At 35.7% G+C, this 23,857-nt stretch overlaps 1 protein-coding gene across 1 annotated transcript in view; it reads left to right on the forward strand.

The window, feature by feature from the left end:
• Window positions 1–23,857, forward strand: part of PTPRD (protein tyrosine phosphatase receptor type D) — a 2,174,486-nt gene that overhangs the window by 555,370 nt on the left and 1,595,259 nt on the right. The window contains exon 3 of the mRNA XM_036854271.1: window positions 1,098–1,169. The gene's annotated coding sequence lies outside the window, so the exon portion shown is untranslated. The remainder of the gene's footprint in view (window positions 1–1,097; window positions 1,170–23,857) is intronic.

Genomic DNA, 23,857 nt, shown 5'->3' on the forward strand with positions numbered 1-23,857 from the left:
ATGAATGCAAAAAAGATTATGGCTTCATAGATTAGGTGAGTTCAGAGTTTGGTTTAGAAAGAATGAATAACGTTTGAACAGGTAGCAAGGGAACATTTTAGGAAGAGAGAAACATACAAAGCCTGGCTGTGTGTGGGAGGAGACATTTGGATCAGACATGGGGAATCATGATGAACCCTAAATGCTCAGCTCTTTGTGTTTAGTAAATGGTAGAAATTTTGCCATTTGTGATTTCTTTTTGGAACTCAGGAGCACATGACCCACCAATCATTAAACAGTTGGTGGGACCACCTGATCTTTGTCACCCAGTTCAATTTTCTGCTGTTAAATGTGTGATTTTAAGTGAAATATTTAATTGTCTATAGTTTTTCTTTGAGCTGTGCGTCTGGTGACTATTCATCAATTGGCTTGCATATTCTCTATCCTGATTCATTTAAGGTTTTTGATGTATATGGTTTATTATAGTTATGGCCTCACTATTTTATGTTTAGTACTGTGCTGTCAATTTGAAAATTGTTGATTATCCTAGAGTACACCAGTCACTTGGATGTGGGATAAGAGTTCTATAGATAATAAGCATAATTTGATAAACAATTCTTTCTGAATCTATAAGAAAACATATGTGAATAATGAGTAGTATAACATTAAAAAATTGTGAGTGGTTCATTTTCTTATGCAACACGGAAAAACAAAAACAGATGTAAAGATCTTATATATAAAATATATTATGTTTTCAGTAACTTCTCATTTAAGACAAGAAAATGTGTTTGTGGTTAATCAGTGAATAATTTCTTATAGCATGAACTTTTATATCAGAAAAATTTAAGGATTATATTTGTTCTTTAAATGTTTTATTTAAATGGATTTTCTTTAAATTATTCTTTAAATGGATTATAATAGTTTCCATCAAGGAAATAATATAAACACCCTTTTGATGGTATTTTTTCAAATCATTAGTCAATTTCGTTACTCTATAAAGTGTCAATTATTATTATTCTCCTTTTTCATCGCATCAACTGACTTAAATTTAGCATCATATAACTGCCAAAAAATGTAAATTCAGAATGTGTTTCCCATTTTTTTTTTTTTCCTTCCAGGGAAATCTTGAGGAGTTTGACACTTTTCATCCTCCAGCCATTAATCATCTTGTGGGGGAAGGCTATATGTTGGTAAGCCTCACTCATTCTAATTGCTCTTTTTAAAGTTTAGTTTAATAAAGCTTGTGACTTGATGATAATATAGAATGAGCAGGATTAAAGACATGTCAACATCATTGCTTGCCTAATTAGAGAATGACCTTTTTTCAAACAAAATTTATAACATTGGGATTTCATTTTTGTTTTTAATTAATCTAGTAATAGGAGTACTATTAAGCCTGTAGATGTAAAGTTAAAATTATGTGGAGAATGGAAACTAGTAAATTTTTTAAGTCTAAAATTGTGGTGGCATTGCTTATAGGTAATTCTTAAGATATTTTATTCGTTGACACTGTGGCCCACAGCAGTAGTTGAATGAGCATGCATGATGAAGTCTGAGGCTGCAGTCAAATAAAAGCTAATAAATTCTATAAGTTTAGATAATACATGATAGTCATTTTGCATGTTGAAATTCAATTTTAAAGTAAAATAGTTCTTATGTACTACTATGCCATAAAACCAAATACAAGTCTTTTTGCTTCAGTTTAGTTTTTCCTGTTATCTGTAAATAGCATTAACATATTCTGGCATCATGTTTCTGAACAACCCTCTCCTCAACCATCCAATTAACTCTCTTTCACTCACACACACACTCACAAGCACACATACATTCACTTGTTTTTTAAAATATCATGTGTTACATTAACCATTAATTAATTTCAATTTTCCCAGTTCTTCTAAACCACAGTTTTTGAGGCACATTTCATCCCTCATCCTTTAGAGCTATCTCCAGATGTTTTTGGTGAAACATTCCATCAGTTAAAAATGTTAAATATGTACTCAAATATATGTACAGTTTTTATAAATTACATAAATTTACCATTATATTTATACACAGTTATTATAAACAAAGTAAAAATTATAAAATTCATACTATAGAAAAATTTATAGATACAATGAATATATATGTACATATGTGTGTTTATATGTATATAGTTCTAGAGATCCCCAGTTCTACACATCCTCTGTTTTCTTCTATTTCTGTTAACACCCAGGAATTGTACTGGGCATTCAAAGCCTCTTTAGAAAAAAGCTTATTTTAAGCATTAGATTGAATAGATACATTGCATGCTGCAAGTCAGTAAGTGTGTTTATGCATTTATACACACAAATATGTATGTTCATGTGGTTGGTTTGGCCAGGATTGCCTGGATCAAGTGGTTGAGATGGTTTATAGTGGCATCTAGTGACATTATTAAAATACTTCTCTTCTGGAAAGCTTAGGGGTAAAAGAATCCAGAGGGGTTATTGTAGAGAATCAAAGAGCCAAATAGTTAGTATGGGCAACTTGTATCCGTGTGAGTACCACCAAAGATAAGATATCTTGCCAAGGGGATATCTTGGCAAAAGTAGATTCACACCATTTATGGTCACCGTATGATAGAACTCCTTAGTCATTCATAAGCTTGCCAGTAATTTTTTCTCAATAGTATCCTCAGTGGTGAGCCACCAGAGGTCACACTGTGAGAAGAAGAGAGGAAGATTAAATGGTTATAGTAAATATCATTTAGTCCAAATTGTCTTTGCCTGTATGAACCAACAATCCTACAAAAGTTGTTTTTCACAGCGCACCAGCTAACTTCCTTTGAATGTTGAATATTAATCAAGAGCTGCCACATCCTATCCCTTACGGTAGCAACTCACATTTAACTGGAACCAAGCCTCAGTTGAGATCTGAAGACAGACAAGGAAGTGGTGAGACATTAAATTAGAAACTCAGTACTTTCCAGACAAGCCAGGCTTCATCAAATCTTTGATATAAAAGCCTTCATAATTGCTGTTTCCACTTATTTGAGCCCTCCTCTAATTCAAGAACCTAACACTGCTGAACCAGTTAGGAATCCATCTAAATTATCTGTTGTCCAGGAACCCATTCTCCATCTCTTACCTTCAAAAATCTCATGTCAAATACCTTGTTGAAATACAGATATACAGATATGTTGCATCTACATCATTCCTTTAATCTACAGTCTAATGAACTCTATCAAAAATTTTAAAAAATGAAATAAAATAAAATGAGGCTTGTCTGACACAACTCAGTGAATCCTTAATGATTCTCATTAATTATGGCTTTCTTCACAGGCCAGCCAGCTGATAGATAATTCATTTAGACTCAAGGATTCTGGGGGATCAAGTTCTACCTCACCAAGTCATAGCATGCATAATCTAACTTGTTGTTTTTTTTAAAACCCACTGTTACTTGATACTACTTTTTCTATACCTGGGCCCTAGAATTGTCTATGACTTTGCTCTCAAGAAAGAGAAAGAGCAGAGCAATTAGTTTTGCTGTTTCATTTTGGATTGAATTTTTCCTGTTCTGTGTTCTGAGTCATCAGCCACTTCATAAAGGTGTCTGAGTTGTCTGTGGTTGGAATAAAAAAAGAAAACAAGAAAACAAGAAAAAAAAAAAAAAAAAAGGAAAGTTCATTTGCTTCCTTCCCAGAACACAGATGAAAATTTAAGCAGATTTGTCCTCCAAGTTGCTGGTGAAAAATCACAAACCATAGAATTCAAGGGTAAAGATGAGGTGAGGTTTGTTACAACAAGTTGGTTTGTTCACTGAATAAGCACTGTGTGGTGTTCAAGACACACAGGCTCGCTGCTCCAATTTTCAAGATTTTCTCAACTAGAATTTCTCTAATAAGGTAGATTCCCCATGGGGATTCCCTCACTTTCCTTACCCATCACTAGGCCATTAATACACTGAACACTTTTCTGTTTCCCTTTTTGCCAGATATCACCTCTCAAGACTTAATATTAGCCCAAAAACTTCTTACATTTCTTCTTTTTTCAGTCTATAGCTTTCATGGTTGAACTCATCTACTCTTGTAGCTTCAAGGATTATTTACGTATAGTGATTGTTAAATCAATATGTCCTCTTAGGATCGCATTCCTGAGAATCAAATCAGCATATCTATTTGATAGCACATTAACTTCTCAACTTCTGATATATTAAAATTGAACTCAAAATATTTTCCCATAAACCTACTTTTATCTTTCCCATTCCTGTAAATAGAAGTACCATCTACCCAGTTTCCCAAAAAGAAACCTGGGAAATATCTTGGATTCCTTTCTCACCTCTCATTATAAAACACATGAAGTTTTGTCAATTCTTCCTCTGGACAGATGGGAAATGCTACCGGAAGTAAGAAAAATGTAATGTGTATTTTTAAACCAGTTTGAAATGTGTTGGTGGAAACTAAATCCATTAAGAGAAACACATGATCACTGTAGTCCATAACAAGGGCAAAAAGATAATTCATCCCCAAGTAAGGGCTAATGCTGAAGTATTTTATCATTTAGCTCATTGTATTTTTTACTATAAACTCCAATCTCTTTTATTTTATTAATACTTTAGCATTTCCTACCCATAAATATATATGCATGTATTTCTGTAGAACCATTACATCATTTCCCAATAACTGTGTTAAGTTCAATGTTCAAATTATTTTATTATGTGAAATATCAGTGAGAAAAAAAGTTCTCTTCCAAATATGCACATAACAAATGCTTCTCATATGTAGTGATCAGACATATATATTCGTCTCTAATCCTTTTAAATTGATTAGAACATATGACATACATTTGACTGAGTGTTAATAATGTTTCAGTACTTTTGTACACAAACTTAGCATGACTAAAATTATTATTTGAAAGATGCAAATGTACATCTCTACATGTTACTGGGCCATATATGTGAACTACAGATTCAATGCTGTCCTCACAAGTTAGAGAAGGTCATATCCCACACATCTCTTTTTACCCCCAAATTTAATGCTTATGCTTTTATCTCAGCTGTTTTGAACATCATAATGAAAGTTTTCATCCATTTGCTCAGTATTTCCTTTTTATTAATGGAAGAGGAAATTTTGATTGCCCTTAGGTTATATGATATAATAAAACTGATACTTTATACTGTGTTCCAACTTCTATTTAGTTATAGTAGACTTCACGCCCCTCGCCAATATGTGATATTTTCAGGAATCAGACTCTATATTCCTATCAGTGTCCAGAGTGAACTGAATTAATAGAAGGAATTACCCCTTTTTATTTATTCTACCAAGGCTGAGTCTCCAGAGGAATGCTTTATTGTTGCAGACAGTACATCCCCTGGTTTGCTGGCTGGCTTTAATGGGATGTTAAAATCGATTGGAGCAATTTCTCTGTCACCTGAGAAGCCCTGTAGGTTTTGTGGCATGTTGCAATTTCATATCCTTTTCAAGTCTTTTTAAAAATTGTTACATCACTAACCAAGTGTCTTGCTCACTTATGAGACCACGACTTCCTTTTTCTGAGGAAACGGTTCTTGTAAATGTGTAATATACCTGAAATCCAGGCCAACCCACCACAGTGTTTGTGTCAAAGCCATGACAGATAATACTGTGTACGACATAAGGCTAAGACTGTGTGTTTGCAGTAACAGTGCTCCTGTATTGAGGAAGCACTGCCCCCTGTGAAGGCAGCCTTATCCTTGTGAATACTTCCAAAGTTTAAGCACAGATTATGGCCTAAAATAAGCAAAAACAACTTTATTTTTGTCTATGAGTGTCTATTTTAGTCACTGTCAGCATGGTTATTTCCCTGCCCCTTGAGAAACTCAGGCAGGCTTCTTGACTTTTCTGGTAACTTTATGATGGTAAAAAATGTCCATAATCAATTCGGAACTTTAAAACATAGTGTCAATTCATGTCATTTGTCTGGGATAATGTTGAGATTTCTCCTTCTTGTCACTTTGAGCCATTTGCAGGCCAGTAGATCAGGAAGGATGGAGCCATCAGCTGTCTTCCCTTTCTCTGTTCAAAGGGAAGTGATTCCTTCCCTTTGAACAGAGAAAGGGATTCCTCCTCCTCCAGCTTGCCAAAATGCTTAGCTTTGGGGCATGGTGAGAGAGAAGAGGTACAGGGATCAGTACAGTTCTTAGTTAAATGATATTGGCCTGGCCTGGTAGGTATTTAAATCTGATTTATTATTTTTTCATCAGTACATCTGTGGTTTCTTCAAAGACTCCACCAGTCTCTACAGATTGTATAGCAGTAACCTTTATGCAAGTAGTAAACTGTTCCTAAGATTCATTGCTTAAACCTTCCTCAGCAATTAGGCATCGGGTGTTACCTCTAGCTTTTCTTTTTTTTTTTTAATTATTATTTATTTATTTTTATTTATTTATTTATTTTTGGCTGTGTTGGGCCTTCGTTTCTGTGCGAGGGCTTTCTCCATTTGCGGCAAGCGGGGGCCACTCTTCATCGCGGTGCGCGGGCCTCTCACTATCACGGCCTCTCTTGTTGCGGAGCACAGGCTCCAGACGCGCAGGCTCAGTAGTTGTGGCTCACGGGCCTAGTTGCTCCGCAGCATGTGGGATCTTCCCAGACCAGGGCTCGAACCCGTGTCCCCTGCATTGGCAGGCAGATTCTCAACCACTGCGCCACCAGGGAAGCCCCACCTCTCGCTTTTCTTTCCTGAGATCTATCCATGCCTGGTCTCCTTTCTGAGAGAATACTTATCTCATTCTTTATATTTTTCAAGGGGGAAGGTTGAAATGCCCCCCAAATTGTAGCACAGTTACTTAATCCCCTAAATGGTCTCCTCAGAGTCACTCTCTCTTAATTTGGGATTGGTAGATTATACCCCAAATTCCTGAAAAGTCAGTGGGAGAAGCTCATAGCACAGCTCTCTCCAAGGAAATACTCTTCAAATATCATTCAATTCCTTATTTTCTCAGTGTGGGTGAGGGATTTAAAAATTACCTGAATATTGGGCTTCCCTGATGGCACAGAGGTTAAGAATCCGCCTGCCAATGCAGGGGACGTGGGTTTGAGCCCTGGTCTGGGAAGATCCCACATGCCGAGGAGCAACTAAGTCCGTGCGCCACAACTACTAAGCCTGCGCTCTGGAGCCCACGAGTCACAACTACCGAAGCCCATGTGCCTAGAGCCCATGCTCCGTAACAAGAGAAGCCACCACAATGAGAAGCCCGCACACCGCAAGGAAGAGTAGCCCCCGCTTGCTGCAACTAGAGAAAGACCCTGTGCAGCAACGAAGACCCAACGCAGCCAAAAATAAATAAATAAATAAATTAATTAAATAAAGTGATATAGATCTAATATAATTAAGTTATCCATTAAAAAAAAACCCTGAATTTTAAGTTTTCTAAAATTCATCTAAATTTTGTATCTATTTGGTATGTGCTCAGCCAAATGTCCATTCTAATTCTTTCTTAGATACACAGAGAAAGTCTAAAAGAAATATGAATTCTCCCAAGATCAATGTTGACTCTTGAGAAAATCTAGTAAGAATGACAGTTCAAATCTGGCTGTCAAATGGTTTGCATTATGGTTATGTTCAAATACACGTATTGTCACATTCATCATTCTCTGGTGAGAGTGCTTAATACTCATAAAGTGTCAAAATTTCTATGAGGAGTTAGGGAAAGTTGCAAATGAGTGAGTATATCAGAGACGAAGCACTTAGAATTAGCAAACTGGTACATCTGATTGAAGTGCTGAATATAATACAGCATTTTATCATCTTTTTAAAGTATGACATTATGAGTTAATTATGTAATTACTATAAAAGTGTTTCGAATTTGTAGTCTGTGAAAGGTTTACATTCTAAGGCATGTTATTTTCTCAAGGCACCAGACATTCACACTGATCAATAAGACATAACAAATGACAAATAGAACTCCTTTTCAGAGGGAAAACTATTGATACCTTCCTTGTTCAGAAACAGTTAGGCTATACAAACTTCTATTTATAAAATCTCGTGCGAACTTTCTCTGGAATGAATTTTAAAAGCATTATTTAAATACACATATTAATACTTTAAACAATGATGACAAATGATTTAATTACATATTTCTAATATATTTGTTATCTTTCATCAAATATATCTCATGACAATGACAATGCAAATGTTACTTAAAACATTTGGAAATACATTTTAAAATAACTGGACATAAGAGTCTTATCAATATAAAAACATAGGATGTACACATGACTGACAATACATAAGTAACACACTTTTTAGTGTTGACATTGAAACAAATAGTCTACCAGATACTTCCCAGCAAAGATAAGTTTATTTGGGATCAGCAGAAAATTGCAGTTTGGGGTCTACAGCCTTGGGGAGCCAAGTGCAAGTTCCCCCAGGGCAAGAGAAGAAGAAGCTTTTATAGAGAGGAAAAAGAAGTTGGAAGGACTATAGTAAATGAAGAGTCCATGGTTTTTCATGGGCTAAGTCCTTGCCAGGAAAGGAGTCTTTCTTCGTGTTGGGTTCTGCTATTGTTTCAGGGCATGAGAGCTCCCTCTTCTGGTCTTCCAACTCTATTTAATTAAGGTTTTTGTTATTAAATTTTTACATTAGTTAAAACAAAAATAATTAGAGCATACAAATTAAAGCTCTCATTATGGACAAATGCATATTTGAAACAATTACCAGCTATTGTTTTGAAGCATTAAACACTAAAACAGTATTTTGCTGAAGAATGAACATTGGCATATTCACCATGAATGTAAAGAATGTCTTACCTTTTTTTTTTTTAACATCTTTATTGGAGTATAATTGCTTTACAATGGTGTGTTAGTTTCTGCTTTATAACAAAGTGAATCAGTTATACATATACATATGTTCCCATATCTCTTCCCTCTTGTGTCTCCCTCCCTGCCACCCTCCCTATCCCACCCCTCTAGGTGGTCACAAAGCACTGAGCTGATCTCGCTGTGCTATGCGACTGCTTCCCACTAGCTATCTATTTTACATTTAGTAGTGTATATATGTCCATGCCACTCTCTCACCCTGTCACATCTTACCCTTCCCCCTCCCCATATCCCCAAGTCCCTTCTCTAGTAGGTCTGCGTCTTTTTTCCCGTCTTGCCACTAGGTTCTTCATGTCTTACCTTTCTTAAGGGGACCTTTGTTGTTGTTTTTTTCGGACTTAAATACATCTTAAGCATTTTTACTTAGGTCTTAACTTGCAATGCAATATAGTTATTGAGTGGTAGTGGCCAATGAGAAAGTAATCTTAGGATTTAGCTATTAAGACTATAGCTTTTAGATAATTCTGTAGCAACTCTATACTTTATTTAAAAAAAAAAAATGTGTTCAGTTTGAGGTCTGACAATAAAACACCTGAGGAGTTACATGGAGAGAAAGCAAGGAAGAAGAGCAATAGCTATGAAGGTTGGTGAAATATGTGAAGGTAAAAAACATAAAATTTAGATTTATTTAGAGAAAAGAGGTAGAGTTTTCCTTTCTTCAAGTGCATGGTAGAAATTATGTGCAGAATTGCTTTTCTTTCCACCAAAGATGAACAAGAGTTATTGCTTTTAAATGTATGATACCCCACTACACAGACACACGTGTCTGTTGCATGGCTGGGAAGACCCAGGCTCCTTTCCCAATGGAAGACCCAGGCTCCTTCCCCTGATGTCTCCTTTACTAGATAAGTTTGTAGAAGGAATGGAATGTAGCTGAGGTATGGCTTTTGTTTTATATGGAAATCAAGAGATGAAATTTTTGAGAATCCCCCTTTTAATGGAATGATATAATTTTGTAATGATATTCAAGATTCTTAAGGTAATGAAGAATTTTTTTTTTAAGTATTTGTTTATTTATTTATTTTTGGCTGCGTTGGGTCTTCGTTTCTGTGCGAGGGCTTTCTCTAGTTGTGGCAAGTGGGGGTCACTCTTCATCGCGGTGCGCGGGCCTCTCACTGTCGCGGCCTCTCTTGTTGCGGAGCACAGGCTCCAGACGCGCAGGCTCAGTAGTTGTGGCTCACGGGCCCAGTTGCTCCGCGGCATGTGGGATCTTCCCAGACCAGGGCTCGAACCCGTGTCCCCTGCACTGGCAGGCAGATTCTCAACCACTGCGCCACCAGGGAAGCCCTGGTAATGAAAAATTTTGAAACATCGTGGTCTCTAATGTCTGAAGAAAAAAAAAAAAATTGAAACTTATGTGTATTATCTGTTATACATTTAAAATGATTTGTCCTGATTAGATTAGTCGTAACAGTGGTACATTTATTTATAAATATATATATAGTGATTTACAAAAATATGATTAGGGTTTGTTTGTTTTTTAATTAATGTCAAAAAACTTTAATGTAAGAATGTCCTGTATACATCAACAGGTGAAAAATATCATTTTTATTTTATTTTAACTTTTAAATTTTGGACAAAGAGTATATACTTCCAGTACAAGATAATTTTTTGAGACAAAACAAAATTCCATCCAAGGACAGCTTTATATAAAGCAATTATCCGTTTTTTTTTCTTTTACTGGAGGCATAAGAAATACTGAAGCATAAAACATGTTAAAGCAACAGCCTAATTACAACCATATAATTCAATGGGCTTTCTGCTCTGTAATAGTGAATTATTGAGAACAGGAAAACAATTAATGGAAGAGATCATTTCTAAAACGGGTATTTGACATTTGGCTCTAGTTTATTGCATTTTATTCATTCTAGTGGCTAAAATAAAACTTGGTCAATCTAAATCTTAACAGCTGCCCAATCTACATAAACTGCAATAAATTAGTTTAATGATTTCACCTGTAGTTTAAAATGAAAGACCCAGTGCGTAAAACTTGTGCAGGGTGGTTTTAACCTGTGCAGTACAAGGGCCTGTGGCCTTATTTCCCTTCCTGTTATTTCCTGAAGTAGGTAGCAATATTCTTGTCAGGCAACATCCAGATATGAGAGGGGAAGTAATTCTCCATTGCTTTTACTTAACAAACACTTATTCATTGTCTACTGTACATGCCAATAAATTAGAATGCTGTCTATGAGGTATGAGAGCAGTGTATCAAAACCAAGTAAGAGACATGAGACCAAAATTGCCTTAAAAAATCGGGGTTTATCATCAAACACAGTAGCAAGTAAGGAGGTACAAACTTCCAGGTTTGTTTAATTTTGTGACACACATGTCATGGAAGATCAGGGAAAATTCCTTTCTGAAGCTCTGCCTTCCTTAGTCAATGGTCTTTCATTCTCAAGTTTATTCCCTCAAGGTCACAGGATGACTTATCTGTGAATATCTGATTTTCTAATAACAGACACCAAAGAAACCTCCCTGCAGACTCTCTCAAGTGCCACTGACCACATTTGGAAATCAGCATTACAGGATTAAGTATCTCATATTTTCATATTCTGTAACAGGAGATAGATTTATCAGAATATATGTGTGTGTCGAGGGCCAGTGGCAGTTAGGTGAGCAAACAGCAATGTTTGATACAAGAGGCAGTACAAATTGCTGTGGTTTCCAGAATTTAGAACAACTGTATTGGTGTCTATAAGTCTAGTAAAACTTCACAGAAGTTTTACTAATACTTGCAATAGAGAGAATGATTAAGAGTTTTCAGATAAAACAAGGTGTTTATAAGCAGTTGGGGTGATTAAAAAAATAGGATTCTCCAGTCATATGGATATTAAGTGACTAGTATCTATTTCTCAGATTATTCTTGTGGCATAATAAATGTGCCACATATATTTTTGTTTGTTAAATAATAACAAACAACATGGATATGCTTCTTAGGGGGATTGCATTGTGTTGGGCCAAAATTGTTGGTTCATTTTAAGCAGAGAAAAAAAAGTGCCCAAATAAATTAGAAGCATTCTTTTTACTATTTGATTATAAAATGGTCCCTCTTTCAAAGTAGGAAGTATACATTCTTTAAAATAATAAATCTCTAACTTTTCCAAATGACAAAATTAGGATGATTATAACTTTCGATCTCTATATTCAAGATCTGAAGCTGAATTCAATATAATAAAGTTAAAATTACTGTGTCAAGTATTGCTATAAACCCTTTATATGCATTAACCTTTTTAGGCATTAACTCACAATGATAGTAAGAAGAAGGTACTAGTGTTTTTTCCAGTCTACAAGTTCAAAATTTGAAGTGCAAAACAGGATCAGTCAGAAATTTGGCATATTCATTTTTTCAGTTCCTCAATCTTTTAGTTTCCTGCCTCACATCATCCAGTCTAGATGGGTTAAACTCAGACCTGAAAGAAAGCTTCAGAACTTTCTGAAGAAAATAAAATATAAAATCTCTATATCATTGGGATATGTAGGATTCTAAAACAAGATTTTGAAAAATAGACTACAATTCATGTAGGAAAAGATTGATATTTTTTATAGCAATAAAATCAGAAACATCTGTTTGTAAAAAGCCTCCATTCTCCAAAAAGAAAATAAAAAGTGAAACCCAAAACTTTATTCAAGACATATAACTAACAAACAACATGACCTGTAAAGACTCTTGAAAATGATAAGGAAAAAGACAAGCCAACAAAAAATTAGACCAACTCATCAGCAGGAATTTCACAAATGAGTGGCTTGTACCTATATGAAAAGATGCCAGCAATAAGATAAATACAAATGAAAACATAAAGATAAATATCTCTATGTCCACCACATTGATAAAACTAAAAAATCTGGCAACATTACTAATTGTTAGTGAAGATGTGTAACAATGGAAATGTTTTATATACCTTGCTGATAGGATTGTAGACTGAGACAATCAGTTTAAGCAACAATTTGGCATTTTCTCATGGGGCTAAAGATGTGTGTAACCCATGATACAAAATTTTTACTCCTAGGAACATATCCTAAAACATGCTTATAAATGTGCAACAGGAGTCATTTCCAATAATGGTCCTAGCAGCATTATTTGCACTAGAAATAAACAAAGAAACAAAGAAATCCAGAAACAGTCTACAGGTTTGTCTACTTTAAAATCAAAATTTTCCTTTCATAGTTAGTAAGTACCTTATAGAGAGATTCTCTGAGACTGTGTAAATATCCTGTTGTTTCTCAAACTTCCATCCCCTGCTTCTAGCCTCCATTGATGATTTTAAAACTCCATTATTTCCTTTGTATTTATTACTTGGCATTCTGTTATGAGGAAGAGCCTTCATATCTATCTATCATCTATTTATATCTATTTAGACACATTGATTTCTCTTTCATTCAAATGGTTATGACTCATTATTCTAAATAGATTACTATAAGTAAATGTGTTTCAAAAGAAATTTTAATGTCACTAACAACAAAAAAGTATCTTCCTAATGCTTAAAATGAAGAAAATAACAATTATAATATAGTGTTCATCTACAAACCATCCAAAATTACATCCACATCTTGGCAGATTGCATTAAGCCCTTATCAACTACATATGCCTTAATTCAGATTGATAGCAAGTATGTAACAAAGTTCTGAGGGACAAGGACTGACACAGTAGATGGAGGTGACTGTAGCCTGGTGCCTCACTCAGGAGAGACAGATTCAAGCGGATCGCCATGTAAAGGGGGCAGGACCAGTCAACAGGCAATTAGAGAGAAGTGTATGAGACACATTTAGTATGAAATCTTGAGAGCAGGATAGCAGGACTTCTAAATTTTGCCTAAGAGTAACCCAGAGATGAAATGTTTCAAAAGAACCTTGTAACATCTTACATCTTAGAAACTGCTCAGTTCCTAAGTCTCACCAGAGGAGATAAATTTTATAAGATTCTATGGTAACGGCAGCTGCTACTGGCTACTATTGTACCTCCGCTTCCCCCTCCTCCTCCTTGTCTTCCGCCTCTGTTTTTCTTTTTTCTTTTTTTTTTTTTTATAAATTTTTTTTTTTTTTAACTTTTGGGTTTATTTATTTATTTATTTATTTATTTTTGGCTGTGTTGGGTCTTCATTTCTGTGCGAGGGCTTTCTCCAGTTGCGGCGAGTGGGGGCCACTCTTCATCGTGGTGCGCGGGCCTCTCACTAACGTGGCCTCTCTTGTTGCGGAGCACAGGCTCCAGACACGCAGGCTCAGAAATTGTGGCTCGCGGGCTTAGTTGCTCTGCGGTATGTGGGATCTTCCCAGACCAGGGCTCGAACCCGTGTCCCCTGCACTGGCAGGCAGATTCTCAACCACTGCGCCACCAGGGAAGCCCCCGCCTCTGTTTTTCTTCTATTACTCCTACTATTGAAATAATAATTTTAGCAGATGCCTCATATAAATCACTCAGGGTTTCAGACACTGTATTATGTGCTTTTTATTATTTTAATAAAATGCTCAAAATAATTCTTTGAGATACATATTATTTTCACCCTTTTATAGATGAGGGAAATTGAAATTTTAAAAAGGTTAAATAGTTATTGAAATCTGAATACAGTATTTACCTTCCATTAATTTATGCCATTAATACTAGCTACATGTCACTCTGGTCTCAGAAATCTATCTTCTCCAAGTCAAAGCTAACATGTTCTGCCTAGCTTTTCAAGGCATTTTTATCCACCGGGCTTACCTTATCTCTCCAGCTTTATCTCCTACACCTCCCCACAAATTTTCCTAATTTCAGCCTCTTCAATCTCTCAGAAGCATGATAAGATTAGTCCTTCTTCCAAACTTTTCATCACCATATGCTGTTCCTTATCTAGAATGCTGTTCACTTCCTCTTCTGCTTATCCAAATCACATCTTCCCTTTAGATCCAAGCGCTTTACCACTTCCTCTGTGGAGACTTTCCTTTTCTTCTAGAAAGTTCCCTCTTCAGAAAACTTACATTACTTAACATTGGTAGAAAATAAAAGAGAAATAAAAACCTTACAATTATGAGTATCTGTTACGTTCTAGTGTGATGTGTGATTAAGATAGCTGGCTCCAGAATCAGATACCTGAGGAAAAACAAGACAAGACAAACTTTTCCTCTACTATTTACTGGCAGTGTGAACTTAAGCAATAACCTTTCTCTACCTCAGTTTCTCATCTATAAAACGGACTCATCTATAATATATAATAGCAATGTGTACCTCATAGAATTTTGCCAGTATTAAAAAATGTAATATATGTAAAGTAAATGGCGAAGCTGAAATTCGGCCACTATACACGGGTACCGAATTGAATCTCAGAGACGGGGTTTTGGGTAAAGTAGAAAAGAATAGCTTCATTGCTTTGCCAGGCAAAGGGGACCATAGTGGGCTAATGCCCTCAGAAGTGTGTGTCCTGACTGGGAGGAGGTAGTGAGGAGTTTTGCTGTAGTTGTTCAAAGAGGATGGCGTGACCAGCTCATGGACATTCTTCTGATTGGTTGGTGGTGAGGTAATTGGGAGTCTGCATCATCAACCTTCTGTTTCTAACCGTCTGCAGTCTGCATGCTTGTAGGCAGCATACAATTAACTTCTTTCACCTGGTGGGGGTTTTAGTATCTGCAAAACAGCTTAAAGATATTGTTATGTGTATCCCTTGAGGGGGAACCAGGACCCTGCCCCAAGGCTGCACTATTGTTTCTTTAACTACTCCTCCCTTGTCTCTGCATCCCCTCCCTTCCCTGATTAGCAACGGTTTGAACCTGCCCTTTGGAACTCAGGCAAGGTCCTGGAGGCTGAATGAAACCTATTTCCTATAAACAGAAAAACGGTGGACACAGAAAGGCTTTTGTGCCCAGGAGCCCCACAGGGTTCTGCTGGGTTTCACTGAAATTGTATTAACTGCTTTGCACGTACAGAAATTAAATCTCACGGTGATGCTCATTTTAGAGTTGAGGCTAGGATTGACTTATACTTCTTTAGTATCCATATAAAAATTTGAATTGCCTTTATATTTCAACTATGTTCTATGCAACCTCAGTGCTCATTGCCGGTTGATTGCAATTTCATTTTTAATAGTTCCCAAAGGGTTTCTTACATGAAGAAGCAAGATTAATTTGAGTGTGAAATATTTTCACATAGACACATTGACTTTATGTTACTGTGGATGACTTTGTTCTACTGCCATGGTTTTCTCAACTACTTAAATATTTATCTAACATAATAACAATAATTATAAAATGTAAGTCAGCAGCTGTTAGGGCACATATTTTTCTGTTGCTGATAAATTCAAGTAGAAGCATTGCTAGCTAAACCGATCAAAAAGCAGGTAACTCTGAAAGGTCAATTCTGAATTATTGTTACCCATAATCATTTCCCAAGCCATTAAGCCTATAAAATCCAAATGAAACTGAAAGCAATAAAAGTAAATTATAGAAGAGCTGCCTAAGTAGGTAGTGAGAGTTCCATACATGTGAGCAAGACACTTGTCTACAGAAATTACTTTGACTGGATTATCCAGAATAAGACTGCTCTAGTGAACATTATGTGGCCATTACCATTTACAGACCCCATATCTCAAAGACATTTTAATTAATCAACCCCAAACAATCCAATGAGGTGAAGTGCTAACTGAAGCAGTTTTTAAGTACACCCATAAAATGGGATAACAAGTCTCTTGAATTACAAGGGAAGAAAAGCACAGTTAAATATATAAATAACTGCACTTAATTGAGGATTAAAAATGTATTTTCATTCCAAATAAAAGTTTTTCTTTCTTTTGTCATTATCAACTTCTTTCATGTCTCATTTCTCATCTGTAAAGTCAGATTTCTTTTGTCATTTATTACTGTTGAGGCTGTTCTTGCACCCTTTTTTTTCAGTGAAATATGCTGAAACAGTTTGGATGAAATATGAATATAATTTAATGTTGTAATGCAGTATATTATTTTTGGAGTGAATAATATTTTCTTATCATGCTCCCATGTCTTTAGGAAACAAAGTTCTAAATACATCAGTCACTCTCAAAGTCACAGCCCACATAGAGTTATTTAGTGCCACTGGATTTGGTATTTGCAATTAACAGTTTGCATAATGAAGTGTGAAAAGTAAATGTAGAATTACATCTTGGAAGACAATGGAGAAGTAGAAAGAACATGGAATTTATGACATAACCACCTGAATTGGAATTGCAGCCTTGGCAAATTATTCAGCCCCTCCGAGTCTTAATTTTTTCATGTGTGAAGTGGGAACAACATTCTTTTCATAATGATAAAGGGCTCAATTAATTAAGAAAATATGGCAACTATAAAATATACGCATCTAACAACAGAGCCCCAAAATACATAAAGTAAAAAAATGGCAAAATTGAAGGAAAAATAAACCATTCAATGTTAATAATTAACTATATTGATACCATGATTTCAACAACTAATAAAACACCTAGGAATAAAATCCACAAGGATATAGAAGCCTCAAATAACAATATAAGCCAACTAGACTAATAAATATCTATAGAAAAACTACATTTAATAATGGCAGAAGAGAGACAGGTAATATTTCCTATGCATAGAATGAATCACTTACATAGCAAAGAACAGTCTCCAGTTATTGAGCTGTGTCCCATGTATGAGAAGGACCTTTCAAAATCAGATGGAAGCAGATTAAATTTTAAATAACAATTCATAATTTTTAATTGCTAATAGTTCTATTTGATCACTGTAGAAAATTTTAAAGACACAGAATAGCGCAAAGAAAAAACAGACAGCATACATAATCTAATGTTCAGAATCTACTTATGTGTTTTTCTGATGCATGCTTTTCTAGATATTTTAATCATTTTTTTCTTTAAAAAAGTTTGGATTATGTCATACATACTCTTAGAAAAGGATGAGTTCATCCTTAAAACATGGTAGGCAATTTCTATATTATTAAATATATTTCTATAGCAAATGTTTCATGACTTTTAGTATCCCATCAATCAATAAGCCATTCATTCTTTAAATATTGTTTGATATGTAAGTTGTTTTGACATTTACACAGTAGATTGTCTTGTTTATTGTCTTTTAATTGATTTAAAAGATTCCATATAACCTTTCAAGGCATCATGAAAGTGTTTAAAATTAAGATTTCTAATTAAAAAAATGATAGAGCAAGACCTATTGTTTTTTGTGTTTGGATATAATATTTTAGGTCGGTGAATTTTAATATCACTGATAACATAATGACAATAATAATAGCACAAGATTGTTGAGGATTAATAAATTTTGGAGTAGGAATACTTCTCTAGCAGAACATGGAAATTACTGATAAAATATTAATATATTTTATTTATCTAGTCATGATCTTGAAAATTTTGTGAAGCATTTCCATGTAATAATTAAATCTTTTTGCTCATTGATTTGGATGCTTTTAATGGGTTGTATTTTCTCTGTTGTTTCTTACATTGGAGTTTAGCTTGTAAGCAGCTATTCTAATACATAGAAAACAATACCTATCCAGGCAATTTTGTCCTTTGTAGTCTTAGTATTTTCCTTTTATCTGTGTCTAACATTTTCCCCAAATATGAGCATTGTGGTGCTCTTATCATGGGTCTAAAAGCCTTATAGTAAGGAATTATCATTTGTAGACAACAGTGCTGGGCTTGGGGAGATGAAATGGTGAGTAAAAGTTAACACTGTGCCTGCATTAATGAAACTTACAGTCTGGTAGAGAAGATGGACATTAATAATGTTGTTAAACCCAAGTTTGTGTGCCCAGTGCACAATGAGGCCAAGAAAACCAAAACATTGGGGTTTGGAGCAGAGAAAGGTTTATTGCAGGGCCAAGCAAGGAGAACCGGTGGCTCAGGTTCAAAAAACCCTAACTCCCTGATGGTTTTCAGGGAAGAGTTTTTAAATGTGATACTTAGGTTGAGAGCTTCAGGGTGCATGACTTTCTTCTGATTGGTTGGTGGTGAGGTAACAGGGCGGTGTTCCAGGAATCTCAATCATCAAACTTCTGATTCAGACCAGTTTGGGGTCTCAGCATGTAGTTACCGTCCTCCACCTGGGTGGGGCCTTAGTTCCTGCAGAACAGCTCAAAGCTATGTATCAGATTGTTATGTATATCCCTTGAGGAGTATCTAGGACTTTGTTTTATCACTGAACTATTGTTTCCTGACTGCTAGAATCTGCTCTTTGGAACTCAGGGAAGGCCTAGGACACTAGAGCCTTTTTTACAAAAAAGAAACCAGGGTCATGGAGGGGCTTTTGTACCCGGGAGGGCTCCCACAAGATCCTGCTTTGTTTCAATCTCCCCTTTTATTGGATACCCCTCAATCCTGAGGGGAACAGGTATGGAGCAAGAAAGGGAATAAAGTTTTGGATAGAGAGGTTAACCGTAAACTTGGCAGAGAAACTTGGTTTTAAAGGGACCCAGTTTCAATAAAATAATTTAAAAATCATCTCATACAGAAGTATAAAGTTGCAGATTGTGCTCAGAGGAGCAGTGGAAAACATGATTTTTCACATCTGTTCTTCCTACAATATGTTTTCTTCTTGTTTGACCATCCCTGCCTTTTTAAATTTGTCTGTTCATCTTGTTAGTTTCATCTCAGTTTGGCCATTCTTTAGATATTGTTTATAGTTCCTCAAAATTCTTACGTAAAGTTCCATCTTTATACCTCTTACAATATTTAAAAACTTGATTAGGTAAATAAATGTGAAAACTAAATGAAGGTAATGATTAGATATGTATATATTTTATTTTATTTTTTAAATTAATTTTTATTGGAGTATAGTTGATTTACAATGTTATGTTAGTTTCTGTTGTACAGCAAAGTGAATCATTTATACATATTCATGTATTCACTCTTTTTTAGATTCTATTCCCATATAGGTCATTACAGAGTATTGAGTAGAGTTCCCTGTGCTATACAGTAGGTCCTTATTAGTGTATCTATTTTATATATAGTAGTGTGTATATGTCAATCCCAGTCTCCCAATTTATTCCTCCCACCACCCCTCTTTCTCCCTTGGTAACCATAAATTTGTTTTCTACATCCAAAATCTCAGAAAAAGAATGGAGACACAGATTGAGAATATATACTTATTATAAAATAATCATTCTTTACAGGTCTTTTGTGTTTATGAACTCAATTCCAATGTGTGTATGTGTGTCTTCCCCACACCATAAAGCAATTCCCCAGACACCAGAATGGTGTCCTACAATTCAACTCAATTCTGACACTATCTACCTGGAAATAACATCAGATCGCACAGGTTAATGGCTCAGTTCTACAAGGGTGCTGTCCCGTACCCCCCAACTTCAGACTCCAATGGCAAGTCCAGGTTGTTACCTGTGCTTCTGACTGACTGGCTATAAATCAGAGGTTCCCATGACCCCCTCCTTGGACTCAATTAATTTGCTAGTGTGGCTCACCCAGGGAAACATTTTACTTTCTAGATTACTGGTTTATTATAAAATGGTATGTTACCGAGCAAGGGCTTGCAGCCTGACATTCATAGAAGTCAATACTATTACTCTGACCTTTGAGAAAAGAAAGAGCTTTATTGCCAGGTCCACTGACAAGGAGACAAGTGGCAGGGTTCTAATCTGTTTCCCCCATCTGGTGTTTGGTCAAACCTTCATAAGTTAGGGAGGACCAGCTGGTATATGGAAATGCTGCTAGGGCAGGTTTCAATTGGAGATCTTTAAACTTGACCATTTATAGTAAGCTATGGAATGGTGGATTTCAGCACTGGATCTTCTTGGACAATGGACCCCTTATTTCTGAAAGGGTTCTGGCATTAAGGTTTCTGTCATGTTCCATTTTTTTTTTTTTTTTTTGTTCTGTGACTGGTTTAACCTTGAACATGCCCAGGTTACATGACTTGCAGTTTTTTTTTTTTTTTTATAATACTTTTTAAAATTTATTTATTTTATTTATTTATGGCTGTGTTGGGTCTTCGTTTCTGTGCGAGGGCTTTCTCTAGTTGTGGCAAGCGGGGGCCACTCTTCATCGCGGTGCATGGGCCTCTCACTATCGCGGCCTCTCTTGTTGCGGAGCACAGGCTCCAGACGCGCAGGCTCAGTAATTGTGGCTCACGGGCCCAGTTGCTCCGTGGCATGTGGGATCTTCCCAGACCAGGGCTCGAACCCGTGTCCCCTGCATTGGCAGGCAGATTCTCAACCACTGTGCCACCAGGGAAGCCCAACTTGCAGTTTTGACTCTGCTGTATCTGCAAGACAGCTACACATCCTGTTTTGGACAGAATAGGACTAGTTTGAGCTGGTTCTGCAGTTAACTCAGAAACAAGTGCATAGGGTAAGGGCACAGAGTTTCCATGTCCTCTCTGAGTGTGCCATCCTTCCAACACCTCCACATGTTCACCAACCCAGAGGCTCCCAAACCCATCCTTTTGGGTTTTTATGGACGCTTTATTACATAGGCATGGTTGATTAAATCATTGGCCATTGGCAATAGATTCAACCTCCAGCCCCTTTCCCCTCTCTGGAAATCAGGGGGTAAGACTGAAAGTTCCAACCCTCAATTCATTGTTGGTTCTTCTAGCAATCAGCCCCCATCCTTAGGTGCTTAAGAAAAATCAACTTATTAACATAATCCTAGTTGTGGTGGAAAGGGGCTTGTTATGAATAACAAAACACCCATTTCATTTTTATGGCTCTGAAGCAATTTCAGGAAATGAAGACAAGGGACCAAATATTATGATAAAAGATGACCCCATTGCTCTAATCATTCAGGAAATCCCAAGGGTTTTGGGAACTGTGAGCCAGGATCCATGGACAAAGACCAAATATATGAGAAATATGTGTTTGGTCATCTGAATGACCAAACATATATTTCTTATAAATCACAATATTGCATCAGATTACCTGTCAGTATCAATGTTTATCATTGAAAATGAAGAGTTTAATGGAATAAAAAGTTAATTGGCTGAAAACAAGTGAATTTTGGGCTCATGCATAGGGCAAAACTCCCACTTGTCAGACATAATAGAAGGAACTTCATGAATGCTTACCCTCACGGTCTCTCTGTCCTTATCTCCAGCTTGGAATACTGATCACTGATTAAATAATATTAGATTTTAGGAGGTGATTTGTAAGATATAAGAAATGCTTCTATGAGTCCAAAGTAAAGTTTTAATAGAAAACTTACAAGTAAAGAGCACTGAAAGTCTCTGAAACTCTTCACAGTTACAATTACAAAATGACTATTTCAAATGCCTGAATCCCCAGAGTTGGATGTGCTACAATGATGTATCTTTTTGAGGAATAAGTATACTCTTCCCTAAAAAGTTGCAAATATTATCTAAACCAGCCTTGCACTGGGTACTTGTCAGCAATAAGGTATTATGCTTTGATAATAGCCTGTTCATTATTGTGTTTGACTTACTAAATACGTGGAGGAATAAATAAAAACTAACTTGAGAAATCTATGTCTGAGAAACCTTTAAGTGAAACATTAGAGCAAGCACTTTTATTTGTCTTATTAAATTTCAAGTTTCAAAATGCCAGGACATCCCAGCTTCTTTGATAACCCTTCAGACAACAGATTACTGACTTCACTAACAAGGAAAAGAAAATTGGATAGAAATTAAATGCTTTTCTAATAATAGGATTTTCATCTTTTAGTATGTGAAATCAAAGTTAACAGCTTGGAACACTGACAAGGATCTGCTAAATCTTCCAATCTAAGAAAAATGATCTAATCCTTGTGATTTCTTTCTTCTAAAAATAAGTGACTTCTATAGTGATAAGGGCTTGGCTCAGGGATTATGGAGAATGATTTTTTTCTTATAGTAAATATTTATTCACTCATTTATTATTTTAAAATAAAGAACTTTGGAAAATTTTCAGTGTATCCCTCATACTAACTAGATGACATACTTTGTTATTGGTATATCTCTAATTACGTTATGATATAATTTCCCAGATAAATCTTGAGTATTTAAAATAGAACCTACATTAGATAGCATTCTCTCTTGATGATACCAATTATTGCATTGGTTTGAATGCAATGGCATATGTAATAATTCTTAAAGGTAAAAAATGCTATTAGTGTTCTATTAGTTTTAATGCAGACGTTTCATAGTGTTTTCTGTGGTCTCCCCATAACCATGAGGATCTAGGTGAGACTGTCTAAAACCTCAATTTTCTGTTCTATTGCTTTCCTAGTATTTCTGTATCAATGTGTGTTTGTGTGGGAGGGCAGCAGTTGGGCCTTAATGGTCACCTCTGGCTTGGGAATCCAGTCACCACTGGCTGAGTGTAGCATGAATAGCATCAGAGTCCTATGCATGCCCACTTGATGACACACCACCCTGAGCGGTGTGTGGAGCTCATCCCCCAGCCAAAACAGAAAACCTACCAGCCCCAAAACATTCATGCAAACCACAGACAGCCATTACTGAATATTTGAGAGGCAAAGGTGGTATTACATAAACATGACAGAGAAATTATAGACATCTCGTTTGTATATATATTGGAGAAAATTGCTATGTAAATACCTTGCATTTAAAAATAATTCAAAATCCATATTCAGCTTCTTTTTTTCTGGAGATCAAAAACTGTCTTTTCCAATTTCTAGTTGGGTGAATGTGGGCAAGTTTATTTCCTATGTTTGATTTCTCAATTTAAAAGGAAGATAGTATCAACCCATTAGGTTGTTCCAAAGATTAAATATATATTGCATTTTAAGTACTAAGCAAAAGGTTTAAGACTCAAAAAGCCCTCAATGTTAATGGAACTGCATTAATTTAATTTTCTATGGTATTAGATAATTGATCTTTATAAAGCAGTTTTTCATTAAATAAGTTTAAAGCCCTCATTTATGTTTTATGATTTGAGAATAGCTTTGATTTGTCAATCAGTGATTGGGGGAAAAACCAGAAAAATGAAATCCAACCATTCATTATTTTTCATTGACTAATATTGACTGCTAACTATTGTTATTTGTATTATTAGTAGTCATTTTCTTCACACACTTGTTTTCAACAATAAGATTTTTCACTAAGGGCATGAGTGATTTCTTTATTTAGGTCCTTCTTGAATCTGTCATACAGAATTACTAGTTAAGTAGAAATTAATCT

This window comes from Balaenoptera musculus, chromosome 6, assembly GCF_009873245.2.
Source record: "Balaenoptera musculus isolate JJ_BM4_2016_0621 chromosome 6, mBalMus1.pri.v3, whole genome shotgun sequence".
Taxonomy (NCBI): Eukaryota; Metazoa; Chordata; class Mammalia; order Artiodactyla; family Balaenopteridae; genus Balaenoptera; species Balaenoptera musculus.